The sequence below is a fragment of the Dromiciops gliroides genome, chromosome 3 (assembly GCF_019393635.1).
Source record: "Dromiciops gliroides isolate mDroGli1 chromosome 3, mDroGli1.pri, whole genome shotgun sequence".
Classification (NCBI taxonomy): Eukaryota; Metazoa; Chordata; class Mammalia; order Microbiotheria; family Microbiotheriidae; genus Dromiciops; species Dromiciops gliroides.
The window spans coordinates 508311477-508339315 of NC_057863.1; the positions used below are offsets into that span (position 1 = coordinate 508311477).

General features: G+C 35.7%; 1 pseudogene; it reads right to left on the bottom strand.

Annotated features, from left to right (window-relative positions):
• On the bottom strand, nucleotides 1-27818 carry LOC122747858 (annotated as a pseudogene).
• Between the last annotated feature and the right edge of the window lie 21 nt (nucleotides 27819-27839).

The window sequence follows — 27839 nt, forward strand, 5'->3', positions numbered from 1 at the left end:
TCAATGGGGACCTTGGCCCTTCCTTTTCTTCATCTTACCTCCAGGGACCTTGTTCCATATACCCATAGCATTTTCTGTATCATAATCATCAGCTTTGTCTTCTCTCAGATGTTTCCTTTTCTCTCCTTGCTCCCTCATCCCCATGTGGGCAAATCTCTGGGCTTCTGCCACATGCTCTGTCAGCAGCATGACCTCTTCTTCTTGAGTTGGGAAAGCGTGAAGTTTCTTCCCAATTAGGTGTTCTATACACTGGTAGGGTTCCACATCATACTGTGTGACTTGCCAGAGCACCCAGCTCAAGCTGTCTGACTCACTCGATGGATATAATCCTTGGAATGTGTGGGAATGTCAAAGTTGACTACAACAGCAACATGAGGAATATCCAGACCTCAACTTGCCACATCAGTGGCAAACAGAATGGATCTTGCTTTTGCTTTGAATTTATTAAGAGATCCCAGGTGTTTGTTCTGACTCATCTGTCCATAGAGAGGGATGGCAATGAATACAAGATTTCAGAGTAGCAAGACTGTTCTCTGGGTGTTGTTACAAGTGCTGCAAAATACCATGAAGTAATTGCCTGCTAATTCATTCAGGATATAAACCAGGTAACTGTCCTTATATTTGGAGGGAATAAAGAGGCGACCAGGTATTGCTATTATCACGTGAGCTTTTTTTTTGCCAACATCAAAGACTGGGACATGTTATCAATTCCACCCACAATTACAGCACATTCAACTCCAATGGAAGACCCCAAGGCTTCAAACTGCTCTGAGATCTGAAAGGCCAGTTCTCAAATGGGGGGTGCTCTTCCAGAGCCTGTTTCTGCCAGACCAATCACGACCTTCTAGTGCCATGGGAATAGCTTCAATCTGGATTTTGATTGGTGTCTTCCATTGCAACTGGTCATAGGCATCACATTATACCTCTGTGACACCCAAGTCTTTAAAAGTTTTAGACTCCTGAACTTTGGCCTCCTTTGGTTCCAATGAGCTGAGCACAAAAGAGTGCTTCATGGCCAATGCCATGCTGAATTTGGAAGTTACCTCTGTCGACTATGGTATTTTTAATTAAATTTGTCTTTATGTCCAGTCAAAATAAAAGTATATATCTTAAAAATGTACATCAAAACTAAACAAGAAACAGAATCTGATAATATATACAATATCTCATTTTATAGCTTCATATTTCTGAAATGGTAGGAAGAAGGAAAAATACTATTATTTTGGAGGTAAGATTAGTTATTGAAGGATGATATAACAGATATAATATATATTATATATAACTGATAATTCAGTTTTATTTTTTGTTGATTTTTCAGTTTGTTTTGTTTTATATATTGTGAATATTCTTTTTCTGATTCTGCTCATTTCACTTTGTATCAGTTCATGTGTCTTTTTTTTTTTTGCAGGGCAATGAGGGTTAAGTGACTTGCCCAGGGTCACACAGCTAGTAAGTGTCAAGTTTCTGAGGTCAGATTTGAACTCAGGTCCTCCTGAATCTAAGGTCTGTATTTTATCCACTGCTCCTCCTAGCTAGCCCCAGTTCATGTAAGTCTTGCCATGATTTTCTGAATCCTTAACATCCATTATGATTTACTATTTAGTAATATGCCATTACATTCACTTACTTCAGATTATGTAAGCATTTCCCATTTAATGGGTAATTAATTTGTTTTTATGATTGTTTTTAAATGTTTATTTTATATTATTTTCAGTTCAAATTCTTATTATCTACTCTGCCTTCACTACCTCTTGAGAAGGCCAGAAAAATAAACCCCATTACAAATGAAACTATAATAAATAAATGTACTCATTTTAGTCGTTGCCCCCCCTTCCTCCCAAAAGGGGAGAAATAGAAGATAATATGGTTCACTTTGTACTCTAAGTTTACCAGTTCTCTCTTTGAATTTGGATAGCATTTTTCATCATGAGTCCTTTGGAATTATGATTGGTCATTTTGGTGATGAGACTTAACCTGTCAAATGTGATTATCTTTACAATATTGCTACTATTGCTGTGTAAATTTTTCTGGATGTGGGCCAGGCTATTCCTCAGAGTTTTCCTTTTGTGTTTCCTTTTAGGAGATGACCAATATATTCTTTCAATTTCTAATTTGTCTTCTGGTTGTAAGATATCTGGCAGTTTTTCTTTCTTTTTTTCTTTCTTTCTTTCTTTCTTTCTTTCTTTCTTTCTTTCTTTCTTTCTTTCTTTCTCTTTCTTTCTTTTATAAATATAATGTCTTAAGACTCTTTTTGAGTCTTAAATTATCTCTCCTTTTTGTATCTTCTATATCAGTTTTTGTGTGTTTTTTTTTCCTGAGGATATGTTTCATATATTTTTTTCCATTTTTTCCTTCTTTTTACTTGGTTTTATTCTTTCTTGATGCACCATGTGTGAGAAAATAAATATTAATAATGAATTTCTTTGGGGTTCCCAGGGACCCAGTTTTAGTTGATTTCTCCCCCCCACACACACACTTTAGAGGGTTCAATTTTAGGAGGAGGTTTTAAACCTGTTAAGGATGAGTACAATATGAATGGAGATACTCTTTTGTCCAGCTCAGTGAACTGATGGGATTATACCACACCTATCTGAATAAGCCTTTTCCCCTCAGGGGGTCTCCTCCATTAGGCCCTCAAGTCATCATAGTACAGCTAATTTTAATGTGGACTACCCTCAAGTCATGTCAACCAATGGAATTGAATGGTGCTAGCCAATTAGCTTTGATCAGTGTGCAATGAACTACCTCTGTAAAAAGAGAATAAAAGCCAAGACCATGTGACCATTACCATCTTAAGCTTGCACTCTTGACCTGGACCCACTGTTGGTTGCTAAGCACTCTCCTCTTAGGCCAGAGTAGGTAACTTAAGGCTTCTGATCTCTGCTTGAAGTCATGTGCTCTCTTAGAGAAAATATGGTGCTGGGACTTTTTGCCTTGTGTTAAATGTCACATAGTCGATATTTTAACAACATGTAATGTTAATTAATAACAAAGGTTTACTGCCAAAAATGATGTAATAACCATTATTATATAAATAGTAATTAATATATGTGACATTTTAGAAAAACCTTATATAAACTTTCAATAATTTAGCAAAAACAATAAGGAACCACAAAATACACATGGAGTCAATTGCTTTCATTTTGTCAATCCTAAATATAAAGAGTCATTTTCTTCAGTAAGATGCTGTACCTCATTTAGGAAGCTGTTAGTCCTCTTTTCATAACTTTCTTGGACAGTTCTACTTTCATTTCCCATTTTCTGTGATCACAGCCACACAGCTAAGTTTCTAGAAGGTATATTGGGCTCAGTATTCAGCTAAGACCCTATCCTCAGTTGTTGGCATTCTTTTCTACCCCAGATCTGTACCTAGTTCTCTACCAAGAATGAAATAATTGGTAACAGAGTTACCAGGTGGCTCTCATTCCTATACCCATTGCTAGTTCATGTTCCTCTAAGATCTGTCTCTTCACTTCTGTTTCTTGCCCTGCTCCTCTTTCTGTATTCCCTTTCTTGCCCAGGGTGCTGGAATATTATCATTCCCCATTAGCACTGCTTCTGTCTATTCTCCACTTCAGTGTACAAAGATTTCTCTCTCTATTTTCCTAAAGTACCCTGGTCTGGAAAAATAGTTCACTGTGACTTTTTGTTGACTTTCCCCATCAGAATTCAAGATTGCACATTTCCTAGGTTATTGTACATTAGGTATATTGGGAGAGCTATACAAAAATATTTTGTACTCTACCATTTTGACTGCCTATCACTGACTTTGTTTCTCATTCTTTGTTACCACTACAAACTCTGCTTTGGATACTTTGGAGGTTATAGGACTTTTTTGTTCATTTATATGCCTCTTAATTCTCCTTGAAGTACATGGTTAGTAGCAGGCTATCTGGAACAAAGGATATGAACATTGTAGTTGCATTCTAGAATGTTCACGTTCCATACTGTTTGGACCAATTCACAACTCTGCTAATAATCCATTATTATTATTATCTTCCTAATTAAATATTTCCATTTTTGTCTTCTTGGTCATTTTCTAGCTATAACACTTCAATGATAAATGAACCAATTCTCTGTGTTACCAACATGAGATTTAAATGAGAGTAAAACCCTGGTAGGTAAAGTCTCATCATGTAGTTGAATAGAATAGGTTAGACCTAGAATCAGTAAAACATTTAGATCCCATATCTGAGACTTTCTACCTGTATGACCAGGAGCAAATCATGTAAACTCTGAATCTGTTTGTGGATGTGTAAAATGGATGCAATAATACTTGTATTACCTATATTTCATTAATGCTGTTTAGCAGAAAGGAGACAATGTATGCAAAACACTTTACAGATCTTAGTATTCTATGCTAATCATCATCATCATTTTCATCTTTACATTTCTTTTCATCTTAGATCATAACTAATCCTCCCTACACTATTCAGATAATTATTATCCTGATAGGAAATTAGGCTGAAAACAAATGCATCTATGTACTCATTCTTATGAATATTTCTTTTTCTTTTTTCTTTTTTTTTAGTGAGGCAATTGTGGTTAAGTGACTTGCCCAAGGTCACACAGCTAGTAAGTGTCAAGTGTCTTAGGCTGGATTTGAACTCATGTCCTCCTGACTCCAGGGCCAGTGCTCTATCCACTGTGCCACCAAGATGCCCCAAGTATTTCTTTTTAAAACGCTGAATGTAACTTTTGCATGCTTACTGGTCCTATACAACTTTTATCCATGTCCTGCCATAAGCAAGTTCTCTACAGAAAATCCACTTAATGCACTGTCCTAATATCATGAGAACACATGTGTGGAAAGCCATCACCATATCTTATGTTAATCATTTGACCCCTCATTTGATTTCTTTTTCCTATGTTTCTTTGAGGATATTCTTTATTCACATTTCCCCTCATACTTCCTTATTTATATTGTCATTCAGTTAATTAATAAACATTTACTAAATACCTACTACATGCCAGACACTTCTATAAAAAAAAGAGGCAAAAAGAAGTAAAATAAGGTACCTGCCTTTGAGAAGCTAATAATCTGTTAGGAAGATAGAAGGAAAAACTGAAGTACAAATAATCTTTATAAAGGACAAATAACAATTCAGAGTTGAAAGTCACCACAATTAAGAGGGGTTTGGAAAGACTTCCTTTAGGAGATAGGGTTTCATTTAGGACTTAAAAGGAGTGAGAGAAAAGCTAGAAGGCAGAGATTAAGAGTGAAAATATTCTAGGGATGAGATGTAGCCTAATAACATGCTCAGAGGAAAAAGTTGGAGTGATTTGTTAAGGAAAAAGAAAGACCAGTGCTTGGTGAGAAATAAGGTCTAAGAAGAATGGGAAGATTGGGGCATAGGTTATGAAGGGCTTTAAACATAAATGAGAAGATTTTGTATTTGTATTTGTAGAGGAAACAAGTCATTGGAATTTATTGAGTAGAAGGATGACTTGTCAAACTTGGACTTTAGGAAAATCATTGTAGTTAATTGGAGTGGGGAGAGAATTAAGTATGGCAAATCCACTAATAGCCTATTGCAATAGTAAAGATATGAAGTAATAAGGGGCTATACCAGAATAGTTTTAGTCTCTGAGAAGGGGGTACATCTGAGAGTTGTTGCAAAGGTAAAAATCAACAGTCCTTAGAAACAAATTAAATGAAAGGGGAAGGAATAGTGAGGACTAAAGGGTTATATCTAGTTTGCAATTCTAAGGAACTGAGAGGATGTTCTTTCCCTCTACAGAAATAAGGAAGGTGAGAGGTAGAAGTATTTAGGTAGGAAGAGAATGGGTTCAATTTTTGACATGTATGAGATGTCTAAAAGGTATTTGGAGATGTAAGATTGGAGGTCAACAGATAGGTTAAGGCAAGACAGGTAGATTTGAGAATCATCAGGATAGAGAGGGGAATTGTATCCATGGGAGTTGATGAGATCATCAATTAAAGTAGTAAAGAAGGAGAAAAGAAGAAACCTGTGGCATACCTATGGTTAAAGAATATGATCTGAAATATTATAGACAGCTCTTCTCAGCTGCACAACGATTGAAGATAATTCCAAAAGATTTATGATGGAAAACATATCCACATGCAGAGAAAGAACAATGGCAATTAAGAGATTATTGGTGGGACAGCTAGGTGGCACAGTGGATAAAGCACCGGCCCTGGACTCAGAAGGACCTAAGTTCAAATCTGGCCTCAAACACTTGACACACTAGCTGTGTGACCTTGGGCAAGTCACAACCCCAATTGCCTCACCAAAAAATAATATTAAAAAAAAAGAAGAAGAGATCATTGATAATACTAGGAAGAACAGTTGTGGTGACATGATGAAGTTAGAAGCTGGATTTTAAGGGGTTAAGAAGGAAGAATAAAGAAAGTGGAGGCACCTAATGTAGACTTCCTATTCAAGGCATTTTTCACAAAGGACAAAGGAAATATAAGATAGTAGTTAATGGGAATGGAAGAATCAAGGAGGGTTTTTCAGAATGGGAATGACATGATTGTGTTTTTAGATAACAGCAAATGATCTAACAGATGGGGAGAAATTGATAAGTGATAGAGTGGGGCTGACATAGGGGGAAAATTTTTGAAACAGTTGGGATAAAATGGGATTTTTGAGCAAGCAGAAGGGCTAGCTCTAGAGTAAATCCAACTCATCATATCAGATCAGGGTAAAAGAGGAGGTAATGGCAAGAAGGCATATGAGGGTTATGGAGAAAACTGGAACACAAGGAGAATAATCTCTTCTTTTTTTCCCCTATAAAATGAAACTATTTTCATTTGAGAGAATGGAGAATGCTTACACATTACTAATACCTACCAAAAACTTCTCCATTGACCTATGATTCACAAAAATTTTATATTCTTTGAAGATTGTAGAATTTCATGGTTCAAAGTCACATGGCATCACCAGTAGAGGCAGTAAGTGCTGGAGTTCCCTCAAGCAGAGCCAGTCAGTTAAAATTTGAGTAGCATACCAGCAACCAAGATATAGATAGTAAAGATTCTCTTTAGCATTTCCAAATTTCTATAATTGAGCCAGAAGGCTTTTTCAAGGTCAGTTAGAAACTTCTAATCCATAATTTTTGAACATGGGAACAAGAGTGCCTTTGAGATGAGAGATGTCTCTATTGGCTTTTATCATAAGCTCTAAGTCCCACCATGACAGAGATACATGTGTTGGATATTTTCATTCAATATTTTATCTTTTCTCCTAAGAAGTTATACAATGCAACTTCAAACTACAGAAAAGCTTTTGAGGGCTGCCTAAGCTGTTAAAGACTTCATTTCATGAGAGAGGAAGGGGGAGAATGCCGTACAAAATGAACCAGTGAAAAGGTCTAATGAGGCCATGATATTTTAAAAAGTAAGATTTGTTTCTCAGGTCCAAGGTACTTGCCCTATAGACACTGCTCAGAGAGAAAACCACAGCCCAGGAAAATGCAAGAGATGACATGTTCTCTCTACCACTGAATCAGCAAGACAGAAAGGATTGCTGGCCAGCTAAAATTCTGCACACTTCAGCACATTTTCAGTGCCATTTGCAAAATATATTATTCCCTCGTTGTTCTATGAACATTCAAGGCATGTTCATCTCTAATTCACAGGTCATCTGAAATGAAGAGAGTGTCTGCTATTGATTGCAGTAGTAGTTTACCCTGTAGTGGCAAATACAGGGCATTGTGGGAGGTATTCTTTCAGATATTTATTTCACCCTCCTCATTTTACATTCTTCTTCTGACTTCAGTTTCACCTTCTTTCTTAATGGCTATGGTTTCAATTGAACTTTGAGCCTGAGCATATAGCAGCCATCTGTTTTTTTTCATTCCCCAGGGATTACACAATTTGCACATCCTAACTATACCTGGAAATGACTGTCCTTTTGAAATGTGGGCACTGAGGATTCATTTTTTTCCCTTTAAACATAATTTATCTCTTGGTTTCCTATGCTCTTAATATACCAAGGCAAAACTTTCCCCTAGTGAAATTCTAGAAAAGCTAAGTGAGCCTTCAGCTTCACAGTTAAAACTCTTGAGAACCTGAGACATGCAGTTTTCTATATCATATGAAGATTTTCCAGGCACAGTGTCCTAAGTCAGATTTGTTGGGGCTTGGATATCAGAAGAGTTGAAAGCAAAACAGAGCAAATAAAAATAGAGCATAGTTCTGGGGATGCACATATTGATCCTATGCTGAAAATGCATGGTTTTTGGATTATTGCCCACTAAAATCCACTGTAAAAATGAAAACTGCTTAAATCTATTTTTCTATGTGCCTTAGAGCATTCACAGAGCACATGAGACCCATTTCTGGCTGGTATGCTAAAGCAGACATAAGTCGAACGCCAAACTTTCTTATAGACCATAATTATCTTAAAAACCTAGATATCATCATGATCAATGCCACACTTCTCTCATCAAAAATAAATGACAATCAGGAAAAATATTTATTCTAAATCCAGTTTTTCATGTACTCCATGAAATGTATACATGACTACAAATATCAGGATAAAATGTTTAAAAATAAACTTATCTACTTGTTTTCAGAGACTCAGGAAGAATCAGAGAATACTAGAGTTGGGTAGGACCTTATATGTATTTTTAGTGCAATCCTTATGAAACTCTTGTAAGTAGTCATACAACTACTCCTAAAGCATACCCTCTAAAAGGGGAACATGATATTTTAGGAATCAATCTACCCCACTTTGAGACAACCACTTATTGTTTGGAATTTTTTGTTGTACCTGATGAAATCTTTCTCCCTGTAACTTTAAACTACTGCTACTCATTGTCTTCTCTGGAATAGTCAGTTCTCATTCAGTCATTTCAGTTTTGTCCAACTCTCTGTGATTTCATCTGGCATGAACTGATAGTGGAGTGGTTTGCCATTTCCTTCTCCAGCTCATTTTACAGATGAAGAAACTGAGGTCAACAGAATTGAGTGATTTGGCTATGGTCAAACAACTAGTAAGTGTTTGAGGACACATTTGAACTCAGGGAAGAGCAGTTTTCCTGATTCCAGGCATGGTACTATATCCACTGCACCACTTAGCTATCCTTGTTCTTTGGATACCAAAATCTGAATGTTTTTAGTATATGGTAACCAAATCATTCACATGACACAAATGTGGAAAATCTGGAAAATAGTCATCTGGGGAGGTATGTGATCAAAATGTAGTTCCACAGATGATTATTTTGACACAGTGTGAAGTATCAATGGATTTTAAAATGTTATATATACTCAAGATATTGTGATTATAATAATCATATATGAGTAACTGAAACAACAACTATATTGTGACAATTGGCTAATGCATTTGAATGAAACAATTGATTCATTGAGTGGAGAAAAGGTGGTTAAAGAAATTACTTAGTGTGGTGCCAACTGAAAGGCAAATTTAATTGTTTAAATTCATTATTCACTTCATAACCAGTTAATATATTATTATAGATTTAGAGTTGGAAAGAAACTTAACATCCATCTAATTCAACTACTTCATTTGTAAGTAAGGGAAAGGAAGAACCAAAGGCTCAGAGAAGCCAAGTATTTTACCCAAGGTCACACAACCTGCAAATCCAGGAGCTCTGACTCCAAATGTGACTGTACTAATATTAATCTGACTTATCCAAAGAATAATAGCATAAGATTCATTATCATATTTTGCTCATGTAAAACCAATATAATATTGTGGGTAGCATCCTAGTCTTGGTTCAAATCCACTTCTGCTATTTAATGTCTCTACAATTCTTTCTAGGCTCAGAGAACCCTGAAGGACTAATCTACTAAAATTTTGATGAAGCAAATGAAATTATAAATCCTTCTCTGCCATACTCAAGCAAAGGATAGAATTCTTTGTGTTGGTTGTTGAATGAAAAACCAGTTTTTCAAGCAACAAATGTTAGTTAAGTGCATAAAATGTTCCCAGAATTGTTTTGTGAAATAAAGAAGACAAATATAAAATGGAAGGATACTTTCATGAAGTTATTTAGGTAAGAGATGATTTCATAATTTGAAGTTTCATTATTTTATAAAGAAAAGATGTAATTGAACAACACACACACACACACACACATATATGTATATATGTTGTTCAATTACTCTCTCTATCTATCTATTGAACTTCAAAACAATCCTATGAGATAGATACTACAGAAAACATGCACATTTTACAAATGAGGACTCTGAAGCTCTATAAAGTCACTGACTTGTGCTTGGTCACAAATTTTTTTTTTTAATTTAGAGGTTGGGGGGGTTGAACTTGGGTCTTTTGGAATACAATTTTAACGTCTTAATCCCCACACCATGATACTCCTCTAAAATGAAAAGAAATAACCCCTCTGTCATCTATATATCATTCATTCATAGATTCCATTGTAAGTAGTAACTCAGCCTTGTATACTTTGGCTTCAGGAAGCATGTATGGGGGAGACAGGCCTTGAGGGTCAAGTTCTTTCCAGAGTTTGAATGGTGAGTGATATGGTGTGTATGATACAAGTCTACATCTAATCCAAAATCTGACCTGAAATCCTAGGGCTACTTACTCCATCTATTAATTTATTAGTACTTACTGGTATGAAATATTTCCTTAAATATATCCAAAAATCTGTCCTATTATGGCATAAATTTATTTCTTCGCATATAGTATTTCTCAATGACTAAATATAGCACTAGACTACGGTACAGTGACTTCTGTAATGGATTGACCTCTCTGTTTATCCTTTTGTAAGAAAGGGGGAAAAAAAGGAAATGACATTATTCTAGGAACCAGAATTAAGCTCACTGACCATAAAATTCTGAATCTTCTCTCTTTTATAGATCATCAACATATCATTTACCTTTCTGCAGTCCTACTGTAACTATTCTGTTTTCTATGATCTTTTTTTTGGCAGTGAAATGAGGGTTAAGTGACTTGCCCAGGGTTACACAGCTAGTAAATGTCAAGTGTCTGAGGCTGGATTTCAACTCAGGTACTCCTGACTCCAGGGCCGGTGCTCTATCCACTGCACCACCTAGCTGCCCCAGGACAGTAAAGTGAGATGAATTCACAATTCGCTGAACAACTATCTGTTGTTAAGTTGTTCAATTGTTCAGTTGCAACTGACTCTTCATGCCCTCATGGATCATAGCATACCAATGCTGTCCATGGGATTTTCTTGGCAAAGATGTTAGAATGGTTTGCTTTTCCCTTCTCTAGTGGGTTATGGAAAACAAAGGTTAAGTGACTTGTCTAGAGTTACATGGCTAATAAATGTCTGATACAAGATTTGAACTCAGGTCTTAATGGTTCAATGCCCAGTGTTCTGTCCACTGAGCCACCTAAGCTACCATACCCAGAGTGTACTTCAAGGAGAAGTGGTTATAAAAGTAATCAGCTGGATGATATGGGAGAATAGGATCCAGATTTATATAGATAGTTTGGCCTTGATAAGAAAGGTTGTCTCTTTGTCAGTGATTAGATAAGAAAATAGTTGATAATATCAATGGTAATTAAAATTCACAAAAGGGAAGAATAGAAACTCTATTTTTGAAATTAGGGCCTCTGTTAAGATATGGTATATGGAGGAATGAGTAAAGGAAGTTTGAGGGGAGAAGAGAAGGTTCAGAATAACCACATAAGTGAGAAGGTTGGAAAATCAATTAGGGACAAGTGAAAGTACTGCCTTTCTGCAGGGAGGGCTTAATTGCGAACAAAAAAACATAAATGTATACTGGCAATGAAGCAGAAAGTAAAACTAAAATAATGAATGATGTAACAAGTATTCCCAATAATAAAAAAAGTTTTTAAAAAGTTTTCAAACAGGTTGAAAATAATAAGGGTATAGTTTATAAAATGCAATTAGAAGAATTAAAGTATAAAGTCCTGCACTTAGATGCATAAAACCAATTATAATAGAATGGGCAAGATGTTTATGGGTTTCAATGAAAATGATACATGTATATTATTTTCAGTAAAGAAGGGCTGGGGCTTCAATACAGGTACCTTGACCCTAAATCCAGTTTTTTTTTTTCATTGTATGATACTGGCTCTTCCATATTAATTATATTTTTGTATACTGTAAAAGCACTAAACTTGTGTGAATTGCTCATTTCTTTAATAATTGTATCCATCTCTTTCTTGAAATCTTATTTCACCTTATTTAGTCTTAACCGGATACTGGGAACAACTTTTCAGTTTCTCCATGAAAAAGTCTTCAATATAAAGATCTTAGTTAAAACAATCATCGAGCTTCTCTTTACATAAAACAAACCAACTTTGTTCTTCTATCTCCATTCCTACACACACACTGTCTTCTATGTCAGGAAAGCACTTCCTCCTCACTTCTGCCTCTTAAAATCTTTATGTTTTATTTAAACTCACCTTGGATGCCACCTCCTAAATGAGACCTATGAAGATCTTTCAGCTACTAGTGTTTTGCCCTGCCAAAATTAACTCACTTTATAGATTCTTACATGTGTTCAGGTTGTCTCTATAGAATATAAGCCCTTTGGGAGCAGGAACTGTATCTTCTTTGTCTTTTAATCCCTAATGCTTAGAACAGTGTCTGGAATATAGCAATTGCCTAATGAATATATGTTGACTTATTGATTGATTTAATAACTACTTCTTGGACAGTGTCCAAGTGTATTTTGGGTGTATAATGGACTTAAAAGGGGAAATACAATACCGCAAGAAGCAGAAGTTCATGTTAAAATAAATCAGTGTTGTTAGCTTATTATAAAATTAAAATGGAATTAATGATATGATGTTGGGGGTCAAAATTATTTCTACCTTTGATTATATTAACAAACATTTCAACTAAATTTTGAGTACTATATGTCCAGGAGAAAAATATCCTCTCAAAAGATCATTTAAAAGAAATGGGGTTGTTGATTCCAGAGAAAGGCATGTGGTGATATCATAGCTTGTCTCCCAGCACAGACCAGGAAGCTAGAAAAGCTACTGTGTATAAGAGGTATAAGATTAAATTTATTCTTTATTGCTCCAGGAAATGCAATTAGAATTAGTGTCAGGGGTGTTTCACGGAGCTAGTTATCCAATGGAGATAGCTTAATATAAAGATGAAAATAAAATAAGCTATACTATCAGGTAATGAGGTCCTCATCATTTTAAGGATTCAAAAAGAAGCTAGATCACTATTGGTCCCCATTGCTCTCCAGAAAATACTCTGGAGTTTCTCTAGAATGCCCCAGAAAAATTTTTACCCTTGAAGCTCACTATGCCATTGGAGTTCACACACTGGAAGTATCCTCCACCAGTGCTGTTTCTCCTTCTGAATAGATGTCTCCTCCCAGAACCTCCATTTGAGAAGGGCACCCAACCCAGCTATATTTCACTCCTCTTCAGACCATATTCTTTCCCATTCCTGCCCCTTTACAGTTTCTTTTTATGCATTGCATTCCTCCTTTAGAATGGAAACTCCTTGGTGAATGTCTCTCCTTCATGTTTTTGTTTTTTTGTTTTTTGTTTTTTGTTTTTGCTATAGGAGTTGGCTCTATGGAAATGGTAGGAAGAACGTTGGCCTTGAGAAATGCAGGTGATATAAAAATAAAATATCAATAAAATATTTTTAAATTCAAAAAAATAAAGATTGGAAACCCCTTGAGGGCAGGGATTGTCTTTGTTTCTGTTTCTGTTTGTAGCACTTTGTACATAACCTATGTGTCAAGATAATGGAATGTGATAGATGAGATTTAGCAGATACTCAGGGGCCAACCTGGAGATTAATTTAAACTGATTGAATTTGATAAGGGGACTGATTCCTGAATGGATTACCGGCTGACTTCTAGTTAAGCACATCTGGCTGGTACTTAAGGGTACTTAAGAAAGTTATTGTTCTCAGAACCTAACACCTTTAAACTTTGACCATCTTCAGGCCCAGTGAACCAATGAATTTGAATGACATTAGCCAATCAGCTTGAAGAACCTCCCATTTCTTGGAGGGAAACAGGAAGGAGGAAGGAGACACTGTGGAGAGAGCTCACCTCTTTGGCTGTGAGACATCAGTGTGGTAGCAGGGAACTTCACAGAGGAGTTTAGGAAGGCAAGGATTTCAGGTTATAAGAAATCTGTTCCCAATCTTTCTCTTTCTTTTACTATCTTTCAATAAACCCTTAAAAAACATAAACTCATTTATCAGTGATTTTAATCAGTTTCCCCAAAAAACTGGGGCGACAGATTAGAACCCACATTTAGAATTTTAAATTACACACCAAGTATATAATAAGTATCTGACAAATGCTACTTAACCAAATGATTACTTGTTAGGGATATTATAGAGATTATTCCTGTAGTATATGTAATAGAGGACTTTCCAAATTAAGGCTTTAGGTATATAATTTTTGTAATAATACTTTACATTTCTGTAGTACTTTGTACTTTTCAACATGTTTTCATACCCATTATCGCATATAATCATGCTAAGAGCTATATTAAGGAAGGTAGATATTGTCTATGCCTTTCTAACTAATGAGAAAACTAAGGATTAAAAGACTTTAAATGATTTGTTGAAGATAGCCTATAATCAATGGAAGAAGAAAAATATCTCCCTGGAATAACATCCCATTAGTTACAAAGAACTACACATCTAAAATATTATTGATTCAGTGAGACTGTAGGGTGATATCCAGAGGTATCCTTTAGACATTACTGAGTAATAAGTAATAATAACTAGCATTAATACATTTGACAAGGTGCAGCTTATTTTGCAGAAGAGGATAATGAGGCAGAGTTAAGTGAATTGATTAGGGTCACACAGCAAATATCTAAGGCCAGATTTGACCTGAGGTAGATGATTCTTCCTGATCCTTAGCCTAGTGCTCTAAAAACACTGCAACTTACATGCTCCTAGTGTCTACAATATTATCCCCATTTTGTAGAAAAGGAAATAGGCTCAGGAAATTTAAATTTCTTTTTCAAAGTCCCATAGGTCACGTTTCAAATCGAGTTCTCTCCTGACTCAGATCCACCATACTTCCTGCAATAGAAACATTTTTTTTTTCTTACCATGGGATAACAGCAAAAACAATCTGGCCTTGTCTCATCACTTTAACTTGCAATATGGTGACTTCATGAAAATCATTGTTGGTCTTGTCACATGATGAAAAGAATAAATATATTATTGCTGCGGATCTAATTTCTTAGAAAGTATGTCACACAATTTTTATGTTAGAGAGAGGCAGTGTATTACTGAAATGGGCACCTTTCTTCAGAAGCAAATAGATGGAATTGATTAGATTTAATGGCTAGCCAAAATTTTCTGCTGTTCTTTCTTTTTCAATAAATTTTGTCTAGAAACCTCCTATTGGCTGCAAGAATTATTGTGGTGCTTGTTTTGTCTACCTCAAAGCAGTAAGAATGAGTCACTGCCAGAAGAAGGCTATCAACATAAATGGACAATTAATGGGATTTCATGTGCCAGCTTTTGTGAAGTTTAGCCAAAAGTTTAAAAAAATATATAGACTAAACATTGAGATAAAAATGAAAGTGACATAAGAGAATAGGGCCTACCCACTTGTTACTTATGAAGAAGCAGCTTTTCTCCTCATTTCATTCTTTTTGAATAATACAAGTATCCAGCACCAGGGGTGTCCTTCTAAAGGACACAAGCTCTTTGATCTCCAAAGAACACAAATGGAGTATAAGTTCTTGAGTTTGAAGCGGTCTGTGCATGAGACCAGATATTTCTTCAGATGTTTAATGCACCTGTTTTCCCAGACATGTGGGGGCAGGGTGCTTTTATATAATGCAGCAGTGTGAAGAAATAAATTTGCTTCAACAAAATTGCTAGACTACTTAGGGAACTATATGCAGTCAGATAGATAGATAGATAACATTGTTCAGTTGTTCCAGTCATGTCTGACTCTGTGTGAATCCAGGTGGGGTTTTCTTGGCAATGATACTGGAGTGTTTTGCCATTTCCTTCTCCAGTTCATTTTACAGTTGGGGAAACTGAGGCAAACTAGGTTAAATAACTTTCCCACTGTCACACAGTTAATATCTGAGGACAAATTTGAACTCAGGTTTTCCTGACCCTAGGCCTGGTGCTCTATCTACTGTGCCACCTAGCTGTCCATAGATAGATATAGAGAGAATCAAATCAAGAGATATCTGTTGAGCACCTCCTATGTGTAAGGCAGAGATAAAGCAAAGGCTTCAAATCGATGGATTTGAAATAGAATCAAATACATTTCAAAGAAATCAAAATTCTCTTCGAAAATATATCAAAGTTGGGGGCAGCTAGGTGGCACAGTGGATAAAACACCAGCCCTAGATTCAGCAGGACCTAAGTTCAAATCTGGCCTCAGACACTTGACATGTACTAGCCATGTGACCCTGGGCAAGTCACTTAACCCTCATTGCCCTGAAGAAAAAAGAAAAAGAAAATCTATCAAAGTAAAGACATTGACTAACTGAAGAATGTCCACAGAATGATAATCAAGATGGTAAATAACTTGAGCTCATGCTGAATGAAGAGAATAGTTGATGGAGCTGGAAACATTCAGTATAGAGATGGAGAAGTGAAGACTTAGGAGAGAAAAGATGAGTCTTTAGAGGCAGTAAAATGTAGCAGAAAGAACAACTGATATTTAATTAGAGAAGCTTCATTTGAATGTCACTTCTTTGCTGTTTTCAGCAGGTCTGAAGTTTTGTCATTTATTTACCTTCTCTGAATTTCAGCTTCTCCACCTACAAAATGACACCGTTGGGCTAGATGACCTCTAAGATCCTTTTCCATTCAAAATCTCTACTCCTAAGTATGTGAAGGGCCATATGGAAGAGATGTTGGAAATCATCTTCTTAGTCACAACATCATAAGTATGAAGGGGTATTGTATATAAGTTGTAAAGTGACAGATTTATGAAAATCTTGCTAATAATTAGAAATGCCCAAAGGAGAAATGTACGTGAGAGGCAGTAGGTCCCTTTATGTTGAGAATCTTTAAGCAAAGACTGAATAATAATCTGTTGTTTGAGTTATAGAATGGGTTTTCTTTTACAAGTATGATATTATTGAGGAGACTTTGAAAATCCCTGTGAATTCTTATTTTCTGTAAATTTGGTGATTCTTCAAGTCATTCTGGAATTTAAAATAATTATATATATATTAATAATTATAATTATAAAATAATTATAATTATAAAATAATTATATATATATATATATATATTCTCCTAACTCACCAAAAAAGACTCATTTGAAAAATCTGCTCAGGTTCTTTTGGAGAGGCTAAAGAATCTACATCTTATTAAAAACCTTTGCAGTTGGGATAATGAGAAAGAAGGTCAAAGAAGGAAAACCAGAGGGACTAGAGGGGAGGGTAGAAGGAAAAAAATATTACAAGGAAATCTGGGAATCAAAAAGAGGAACAAAGGTAATTAGATTTAGCAAGCATGATAAGTGGAGCAGAATAATCTAGGGTTTGCTACCGCAGTATTTCTTCTGCTTGTTTAATTTAGTATTAGGTTAGTTTTACATTATTCAAGCACCGTTTACAGGAAATAAGGCAGCTTGTTCTAATTAAAAAGAAATAATATATGATTTGGAGAAGTGAAAAGGAAATTGTAGGGACTAAGAAATTCTTGATTTTACTATTTAATATAGTCAACCCTCTGTGACTAACCACTGACAATGGCCATTCAGTTCCAGAAAAGATAGTTCCCTGGATAGAAGTTGTCATGGTTTTTGTTATGAAATCCAGAAACTAGCACAAAAACAAGAGGCAACTTTCAGATGATATGTTATTTTTTAGGATGAAGTTTATAGATACATAAGGAAAAAAAACCACGTCTTGTATAGTCAATCTTACATTACCTAAAACTTTGCTTTTGAACCAGATTTCATAGAATCTAAGAACAACATGTTTGGAAGAGGTTATAGATAAAGTTGCTAATAGTCAAAGAGAATATATTAAGCACTTTGCATCTGTCAGGCACTATGGTAAGGTATAGGAATACAGAGAATGGAAAAATGTAACCCCTGCCTTCAAGACGCATACATTCTAAGGGAGTAGATCACATATGAATAACTGGCTACATATAAAATACCTACATTATCACTAGGAGACTAAGAAAGGCCTCATTGCAAATAGCATTTGGATTAAGCTTTGAAGGTATCCAGGGAAATAGGGCAAGTGATTCATCTCCTGGACTTTGATTTCTTCCTCCAAAATAGACAAGCCAATATTTATTCTAGTTAATTCCCATAATCAATGATATTTCATGTGAAAATTAATTTCAGAAGGAGACATTCCTACTCCCAATCTAACCCTGGTCTTTAACAACACATAAGAACAAATAGGTTTTAACTTTTAGTTATGCAGGTAGATAATTAGCTATAATATGGATTTTCTGAATGAGTATTGCTAAAGAGGATATAAGAAATTCCCCAGAGGAGAACAGAATCTGTAGAAGACTAAATGACTGTAAAGTTGTTTTAATAATGCAATTTATAAAAACTGTCAGCCAACAATAATAAACTGTATATGCGGTATTTGTGTAGCAGCAGCTATAGCAGAAGTAGTGAAGATAGTAGTGGTAATAGTAGGTGTTGTAGCTATAGATGTAGCAGCAAAAGTCATAGTAGAAAGTCAAGGGGGATGTGAATGTCTTCAGGAAGTTTCACATTGAAGAAAAACAAAATGGGGTCCAGGAGATAAGTCTCTAATATTACATCTCCTATCTAGTACCTCTGTGATCTTCTTTGCCCTCTCACTAATTAGCACCATGAAGGGACTGAATTGAATAATCTCTCATGCCCCTTATATACAGGGTTCTTCTTGAGTCAACTCCAAATAGTTCTCAAGAGATGACTGTTACATTTTCAAAATGAGAATTTACACCTCAGAATTGACCATTGTTATAATAATGGTTTAATTTATTGTTTTATTTGTGTCTGGGATATAGGGGTCAAACTCTTTTCACAGGAAATCCCCAGTATGCATGAATCAGATTAAAATGTAATTGTGCAGTATTTAAAAAAAATAAGTAAAAATGCACAGAACACTGATAATGTTATTGTGTGGTTTTTCTAGTCACTATGCAGTCTGCAATGATCTTTATGCTTGATTAAGTGGCCTCCATTTCTATTTGAGTTTGACACCAATGATCTATAAATAAGAAACTTATTGGAAAATAATTTATACTATACAGATTAAAATTAAGTGTTCTATGCATACATTTTATTAAAGAAAGTCATTTTTTGAACATTTATGAAAACACCATGCTTACACCTCAAAAATTGTAGTTCTAAGAAAATGGCAGGCTGTGTCAAGATGGTAGAGGAAAAGCAGTGACTCACCTGAGCTCTCCCCAAAATCTCTTCAAATTCCTTTAAATAATGCCATAAGAAAATTCCTGGTACAGCAGAACACACAAAAGAACAGGAGGAAATAATTTTCCAGTCAAAGAAAACTTAAAATGTTGGCAAGAAAGGTCAGTTGTAGTGGGGTGAGAGTAGCACATAGTCCAGTGCAGGCTATGCCAGCACAGACCAGGCCCCAGAAAATGAGGAGCATTCCTTGAGAGCCACTGAAGCAGCGACAGCAGCAACTGCTACTGGAGCTCCCAATGCACAGATATTAAGGTGTCTCTGTGCGTGTATAGGGGGGTTGGGGGGGGTAACTAGTCAGAAGGAGATTACAAGGGTCTCTGTTGGCACTGAGATAGGACTCTGTAACTTTGCCCATATTCATATATGTGTTGCAGTCCTGGGGGAAGTCCCAGGGCAAATAGGAGGACTCATGGCCTCAGTGGAGCAGAAATCCTCATCACAGTTTCAAGGCAGAAAAGAGGACTTGTGTTCTCTCACAGACCAGAGCCCAGGCCAGGAGAGTAATAAACACACATCTTAGACCATACCACCTTGGAAAAACTGAAAACCTACACATACCTAGAAGTATCTCTGAAAGCAGTTGCACAAAACCCCCTGAAGCTTGGGACAGTGTACCCTCCAACCTTGTAGCAGAGCCCTACTTTATTTTTTTTTAATAACAAAAATTTCTAGTTTTAGTTTTGAGTTCCAAATTTTATACTTCCTTCCCTCCCTCCCCTCTCCACTCCCTAAGGCAGTAAGCAATCAAATATAGGTTATACATTTGCAATTATATAAAACATTACCATATTAATCATTTTGTACAAGAAAACTTGAATAAAAGAAAAAATGAAAGAAAGTGAAAATATGCTTCAATCTATGTTCAATAAATATCAGTTTTTTCTTTGGAGGTAGACAGTATGATTTATCATTAGTCCTTTGGGATTGTCTTCCATCATTCTATTGCTGAGAATAGTTCAATTATTCATAGTCCTTCATCAAACAATATTGCTGTCTCTGTACACAATGTTCTCCTGGTTCTACTTAATTCATTATACACCATTTCATAGAAGGTCTTTCTGAAATCATCCTGCTTACCATTTCTTATAGCACAATAATATCCCATTACCATAATATATAACAGGATGTTTAGTCCTTCCCCACTTGACAGGCATTCCTTTGATTTCCAATTCTTAAGCACCATGAATAGAGCTGCTATGACTATTTTTGTACAAATAAGTCTTTTTTTCCTTTTTTTGGGGGTATATAAACCTAGAAGTGTTATTGCTGGATCAAAGGATATGTACAATTCCATAACCCTTTCAGAGCCCCACTTTAACCAAGAGTTAAAAGTTTAAAAATGGGCAAAATGGGCAAACCACAGAAAAAAATCTGACCATAGAAAGCCACAATGATGACAAGAAAGATTAAAACATATCTTCAGAAGAAGATAACAAAGTCAAAGTTCATACATCTAAAGCCTCCAAGAAGTATTTGAATTGAACTCAGGCCATGCAAGGGCTCAAAAAGAACTTTGAAAATAAAGTAAGAGAGGTAGAGAAAAAAGAGGAAAGAAAAATGAGAATGATGTAAGAATATGATGAAAAAGGAGTCAACAGCTTGGTAAAGGAGACAAAAATATACTGAAGAAAATAATATCTTAAAGAAACAGAATAATGGGGCAGCTAGGTGGCATAGTAGATAAAGCACCGGCCCTGGATTCAGGATTACTTGAGTTCAAATCTGGCCTCAGACACTTGACACTTAACTAACTGTGTGACCCTGGGCAAGTCACTTAACCCTCATTGCCCTGAAAAACAAAACAAAACAAAACACACACACAGAATAGGCCAAATGTAAATGCAAAGAGGCACAAAAAGCCAATGAGGAGAAGAATGCCTTGAAAAGTAGGATTACCCAAGTGGTAAAAGAGGCACAAAATTAACGAAGAAAAATAATTAAAAGTAAAAGTGTACAAATATAAAAGGAAGCACAATATCATACTAAAGAAAATGAATTTTTAAAAATTAGAATTGAGCAAATGGAAGATAATGAATTAATAAGAAATCAAGAAACAAAACAAAACCAAAAGAATGGTGGAAAAAAGAAGACAGTGTGAAATATTTCCCTGGAAAAACAAGTAACCTGGAAAATAGATTCAGGAGGGATAATTTAAGAATTATTGAACTACATGAAAGCCATTATGAAAAAAAGAGCCTAGACATCATATATTGAGAAATTATCAAGTAAAACTCTCATGATATTCTTGAACCAGAGAGTAAAATAGAAATTTAAAGAATCCATCACTTACCTCCTGAAAAAGATTCCAAAATGTAAACTCCTCAGAATATTGTAGTCAAATTCCAGGAATTATCAGGTCTAGGAGAAAATACTTCAAGCTGATAGAAGAAGCAGTTAAGTATCATGGAGTCACAGTCAGGATGATACAAGATTTAGTAGCTTCTCTATTAAAATATCAGAGGTACTAGAATATGATATCCTGGAGGGCAAAGGACCTGGGATTACAACCAAGAACCAACTATCTACCCAAACTCATTACAATCCTTCAGGGAAGAAAACGGGAATTCAGTAAAAGAGAGGACTTTCAGGAGTTTGTGATGAAAAGGCCTGAACTGAAAAGAAAATTTGATTTTAAAATACAAGACCCTAGAGAAGTATAAAAACAGAAACAGGAAAAAGAAATCATGAGTAATATTAAAAGGTTACACTGTTTACATTCCTACATGGGAAGATGATACGTCTTTTTTTTTTTTTTGGCAGGGCAATGGGGGTTAAGTGACTTGCCTAAGGTCACACAGCTAGTAAGTGTCGAGTGTCTGAGGATGGATTTGAATTCAGGTCCTCCTGAATCCAGGGCCAGTGCTTTATCCACTGCATCACCTAGCTGACCCCAAAGATGATACTGCTAACTCATAAGAACTTTCTCATTATTAGTGCAGCTGAATGGACTTTACTTAGACAGAGGGCACAGTTTGAGTTGAATGAGGGATGATATCTTTAAAGCATTTATTTTTGTACTGATTGTTTTTTGGTAGGCCAGTCCCGGTTGGGTGACTTGCCCAGGGACGCATAGCTGTTGAGTGTCAGGGGTCTGAGCCTGGATTTGGGTTCAGGTCCTCCTGGGTTCAAGGCTGGAGCTTTCTCCATGGTACCACCTAACTGTCCTATGTTGATATCTTTAAAAAACATGGAATTAAGTGGGGAGAGAGAAAGGGAGAGGTCGAATGGGGTAAAGTATCTGACATAAAAGAAACAAGAAAAAGTGGAGGGGAGTGAGGGAAAGATGGGGGAGGAATGGGGGAGTGAGCCTTACTCTCATCAGAATTGGCTCAAAGAGGGCATAGATACTCAAATGCGTATATTAATATATTTTTCTTTGCAGGAAATTGGGAGGGAATGGAATTAAAAAGGAGGGGTGAAGGAAGGGAGGGCAGATTTGGAGGGGGTAGTCAGAAGCAAAACACTTTTGAGGAGTGAGAGGGTGAAAAAATATAAAAAATAGAGTAAATATCAAGTGGAGGGAAAAGGATGGAGGGTAATATAGTTAGCAATACTAACTGTGAAATAATTGAAGGAAGTTTGTCTGATAGGCTTCAGTTCTCAAACACATAGAAAACTGAGTCAAATATGTTAAAATGAGAGCCATTCCCCAATTGGTAGATGATCAAAAGACATGAAGTTTTCAGATGAAATAATCAATGCCACCTATAGCCATATGAAAAATAATGCTTTAACTCACTATTGATTGGAGGGATTCAGGTTAAACTAATTATGGGTACTATCTCATACCTATTGGATTATATAATAGAGCAGCAGAGGAAAATGACAAAAGTTGTGGGGGATATGGGGAAAATGAGACATTAATGCACTCTTGACAAAGTTGTAAACTGATTCAAACATTCTGTAGAGCAATTTGGAACTATGGCCAAAGGGCTATAAAACTATGCATACTCTTCGACCTAGCAATACCACTACTAGGTTGGTATCCTAAAAAAGATATTTTAAAAAGTTGAATTCAAAATTGAGGTGATGTCCATAACTTGGGGAAAGGCTGAACAAATTGTGTGATAAGATTAGGATGGAACACTGTTGTGCTGTAAGAAATGATGAGTAAGATGCTATCAGAAGAACTTATGAAAATTCAATCTATCTCCAGAGAAAGAACTAAAGGTATCTGAATGTAGATTGAAGTATATTTTTTGTTAGTTCCTCTTTCTAAAGTTTCTTCTCTGTTTTCTTTCATAACCTGACTAATGTGGAAATATTTTGCATGACTGCACATATATAACTTATATTGAATTGCTTGAGTTCTTAAGGGGGTGGGGAGGAAGGGAGGAAGAGGATTTGCAACACAAAGTTTTAAAAATTGATGTTAAAATTTGTTTATACATGTAACTTGGGGGAAATTATAAATAAATAAATATATAGAATTAAAATATAAATATAACCATTTTCCTCACCCTATTTGAGACATCTTTGGGTGATTCTCCCTGTGGCCTCACAGTATTTTAATAGAACTTGGGAAACAAAAAACAAACAAAAAAATAAGAAAACATTTTGAAGCAGTTGTCTGATAAAGGCATCATTTCTCAAACATAAGGAGACTTGAGAAAATTTGTGAAAATAAGAGCAATTCCTCAATTATTTCCTCATTTATTTAATTAATTCCTCAATTATAAAAAGATATGAACATTACTCAGATGAAGTGATCTAAGCTATTTATAGCCATATGAAAAAATGCCTAATTCACTATTGATTGGAGAGACACAAATCAACACAAGTCTGGGCTACTATTTCATACCTATTAGATTGGCTAATAGAACTGAAGAGGGAGGTGACAAATATTGGAGGGGATGTTGGAAAATGAAACATTAATGAATTGTTGGTGGAGTTGTAAGCTGATCAACCATTCTGTAAACTATAAAACTATGCATACTCTTTAATGTAGCAATAGCACTATTGGGTCTGTATCCAAAAAGATTTTCTTAAAAAAGGAAAAGGAGTTATAGGTACAAAAATATTTATAGCCATTTTTTCTGGCACAAAGAATTGGAAATTAAGGCATTGCTCATAAATTGGAGAATGGCTGAACAAACTATGATGTGTGATTATGATTGAATGCTATTGTGTTATAAGAAATGATGATCAATATGCTTTCAGAAAAACCTGTAAAGATTTACATGAGCTGATGCAAAGTGAAATGTACTGTGTATAAATTAACAGGAATGTTGTAGATGAACAGTGATTAATGACTTATCTATTATCAATAATAAAGTGATCCAATACAACTCCGAAGAATTTTTGCTGAAGAATGCTATCCATCACCAAAGAAATAATTGATGGTGTCTGAATACACATTGAAGGATACATTTTAAACTTTATTTTTCTTGAGGTTTTTTTGGTCTGTTTTCTTTCACAACATGTCTGATATGAAAATGCTTTGCATGACTAAACATGTACAACCTGTATTGAATAGTTTGTCTTCTCAAAGAGGTGGGGGAGGGTGGAAGGGAGAGAATTTGGAACTGAAAGTTTCAAAAATAATTGTTAAAATTGTTTTTACATGTACTTGGGTAAAAACAAAATACTAGATAACAATAAATTTAATATGGAGGTTAAAAAGAAAATGGCAGTCAATGTTATAAAATAACAAATGGATGACAGAACAGGCAGAAATTCTTCTCATATCAAAGATCTCCCAGATTTACTTCCTTGTCAGAGTTTGTCATTCAAAGTCTTGTACAAAATAACCTTGACCAATTGGGCAGCTAGGTGGCACAGTGGATAGAGCACTGGCCCTGGAGTTAGGAGGACCTGAGTTCAAATCTGGCCTCAAACACTTAACACTTACCAGTTGTGTGACCTTGGGCAAGTCACTTCACTCCAATTGCCTCGCCCCCCCCCCAAAAAAAAGGGAAGAAAAAAAAGAAACAAAAAAAACCTTGACCCACCTTTCCTATCTTATGTCTCATTACTCTTCAAATTTACATACTCTCCACTCCCCTCAAATTGAAGTACCATCTGTTCTCTATACACAACATTCCTTTAATTGTCTTTCATGCCTTTAAACAGAGTATCGAATATTATTTGAGAAATGGAGTTCTTCATTGTTACCTCTTCTAGTCTAGTCTTTTTACATTGTTGCAATAGACAAACATACGTATATGTATGTATATATCATATGTATATATATGTATATACATACATATATACATGTTGTCTTCTGTATGTTTACAAACATATGCGTGTATCCCACTATATGCTAGGAATTATGCTAACTTTTGAGAAAGGGGAACAGTCCTTGCCCTGAAAAACCTCACAGTCTAATGATGGAGAAAATATGCAAACAATGATGTACAAACAATAGACAGGATGAATTGGACCTAATCAACAGAGGGAAGGCATCAAGATTAAGAAGGACTGGGGAAGGTTTCTTGAAAAAGGTGAAGATTAAACTGCAACTTAAAGGAATCTAGGAAGCCAGGAGTTAGGTATGAGGAGGAAGAGCATTCCAAGTATGGGGGATAGCCAGTGAAAATTGGCAGTTGGGAAATAGAGTGTCATATGTTATAAGGAGGTCAGTGTCACTGTATTGTAGAACACAAGGAGAAGGTTAAGGCACGAGAAGACTGAAAGGGTAGAAAAGACTTGTCATGAAGGGCTTTAAAAGCAAAATAGTCTTTTATATTTGATTCTAAAGGTAATAGGGAGGCAATGGAGTTACCGATTAGGAGGGTGATGTGGTTAAAATTATGTTTTAGCAATATCAAGTTGACAGTTGAGTAGAAGATAGACCAGTGGGAGTTACACTTGAGACAATGAGACCAACCCAAAGGCCATTGCAATAATCCTGTTGGGAAATTATGATTGTGGGCCAGTACCAGGGTGGGAAGAAGAAAGAAGAGGGTATATAGGAGAGACATTACAAAGATAAAATTGACAAATGTAGGCAAATCGTTTAATATAGAGGGGTGAGAGTGAGGTGTTGAGGATGACACATAAGTTGCAAGCTTCAGTGACTGTGAGGCTGGTGATAACCTCACCAGATAAAACTAATGTGAAAATAACAAGACTTTACAACTCATGGCATATGGGAATGAGGGAAAGAGTAAGTCTTTTAAGAAAAAAATGCACATGTTCTTTCAGTGCAGAGTTCAAGTTTCATGTTGCCCTGGTAGAAGCCTTTCCTTATCTCCTCAATGTTTAAAACCCCTTCCCTCTTGAATCACATTGTACAGCTTTCTATATACATTGTACTTACTTATTTATAGGTTTCTTGTATCCCCCAGGAAAATATAAGTTCCTTGAAGGCAGCAACTATTTCATTTTTGTTTTGTAGCTCCAGTGCCTAATTTGTGTTTTATCCATGAAAATGTGTAGTAAGCATCTATTAAATTGACTTGTCCACCAGAGGCACTTTAGAAATGGTTTGACATTAATTCAGTTATTCATCCATTCAACAAATATTTATTGAGCATCCATATTCCACAAGCCTCATTAAACATGCATTGAAATTAATCACTTGAAAAGGAAAAGCAAACATAAAATGACTAATGGCCAAATGAATGATAGCAGAAGAGACATTTTTCACTAGTTAGTCATCTCTCACATAGTCTAGGATACAGCATGGGGTAGAAGAATGAGCACTCAACTTGGATCCAGAATACTCAGATGGAAAACATGGTTCAGCCACCTATTATTCATGCAACACTGACCATATCACTCAATCTCCCTGGGCCTTGGTTTGTCAACCATATGATATTACTTGTTCTATATACCTCAGAAAGGTGTGGGGAGAATGGGACTTTGGAAATTCTGAAGCACAATAAAAATGTGAACTTTTAGAGTCATTCTGAAAGATCTATTTAAGAAACACATCTTTCCCTCTGCATATTATTCAAATAATGAATTTGGCTACATCCATAGGTATTAATCTGTTTATAATGAGTTGGGCTGTCCCTTGAACATTTCTAGCCTCCACAGAGATTTGTAGAATTGTTTAGGGTTTCTTTGTTCTTAGTACTTGTTTACATCATCTCCCAAATTAGTATCATGTGTGAATTTAATGCCCCATTCCCCAGCTTTTCTGTGTACAAAAAATACTAAGTATAGAATTGCCTCCATTCTTTTGCACAGACTGTCATGTGATGAACCTCTTCCTCACTTCTACCTCTTGGAACACAGTTTCTTTACATTGCTGAAAGATAGAAACCTTGGAGCCCCAGGTCCACAAATTGCTTCAAAAATATCTTCATGATTATATTTCTGCATAATTGGTTTCCTTTGAAATCCCATGTATTTTATTTTTTGCATTTGAAAATATTATTCTGCTAATGGATCATGGGTTTTACTAGACTTCCAAAGGGTCCCATCTCATACACACACACACACACACACACACACACAAACACATACCTGACTTTGAAGAACTTGATTTGTCTCCAAATATCTGAAGGATTGTCATGTGAAAGTGTGACTCTTCTTGTGGCATGTACCCCCAGGAAGTATAACT